The sequence below is a fragment of the Crocodylus porosus genome, unplaced genomic scaffold (genome assembly GCF_001723895.1).
Source record: "Crocodylus porosus isolate Cpor-Errol unplaced genomic scaffold, CroPor_comp1, whole genome shotgun sequence".
Taxonomy (NCBI): domain Eukaryota; kingdom Metazoa; phylum Chordata; order Crocodylia; family Crocodylidae; genus Crocodylus; species Crocodylus porosus.
In genome coordinates, this window is record NW_017728918.1 from 11,967,941 (window position 1) to 11,969,104 (window position 1,164).

Sequence of the window (1,164 nt, forward strand, 5' to 3'; positions counted from 1 at the left end):
CCCCCGGCGGAGGGGAAGTGGGGACGCTCCGCGATGGCCCCGGGGTCTCGGGGGCCTAGAGAGCACTCTCCGGGCGCGGAGCGCGTGGGCACACTGGCGCAGCCGCCGCTCCGCAGCCCCCGGAGCAGATTCCGCCAGAGCCGGCGACCCGCAGCTTTTCACAGCCGCCGCCCGGGCAGATCCCGGCTTCGGGAAAGCGGCGCAGAGGGCGAGGTGCATCCCCCCCCCCCGGAGCAGTGGTGCTCAACCTTTTTTTGTACAAGGACCCACGTGCAAATATTGACGGCCAGTCCGGACCCCGGGCCCCTCACTCCTCAAGCCCTGCCCCAGGTCCCAACTCCAGAGTTCAAATTACTGGGGAGCTCTGCCCCCCCCCCCAAGAGATGAGAGCCCCTTTGTAAGATCTGAAAACCAAAACCTCGAGGATCTCCAGTTTTATTAGGGCATCATGAAGGGCAGGCCTATCTTTTGCAGACCCCCACAAAAGTCAAAGTGTGGTTCAAACTCTGCCCAGCCCCCGAGTGTATGGGGTACAGGTTGGGTGTGAGGGACATGGGAGGTGCCCTAAAAAGCCTCAAGCAGCCCCTAGAACACAGCACAGGCCTTTGCCCAGTTTAACCAGAAGCTTTATGATGGGCTAGGGGCCTCGGGCAGGGTGGTTCGCTGTCAGACTGAAGTAAAGTGAAAAGAAACAGAACTCCATTGAAACCAGTGGGGCCCCTCAAGACTCTGTCCTAGGGCCTATACTATGTAACATCTTCATTAATGATGTGGACATACGTGTCAGAAGCGGACTGACCAAGTTCACTGATGACACCACACTCTGGGGTAAAGCATCCACACCTGAGGACAGGAGGGTGATCCAGGCAGATCTTGACAGGCTCAGGAAATGGGCGGACAAGAACATGATGGTGTTCAACACCGAAAAATGCAAGGTTCGCCACCTTGGGAGGAGAAACCTGCAGCATCCTTATAGGCCTGGCAGTGCTATGCTGGCTAACACTACAGACAAAAGACACTTGGGGGTCATTGACTTGAGGGTTGTAATCGATGGCAGTCACTCATCATGATGCCCTGTGACCAGTGGGGTCCCTCAAGGCTCTGTCCTGGGACCCATCCTGTTCAACATCTTCATTAACGATGTGGACATTGGAGTTAGGAGTG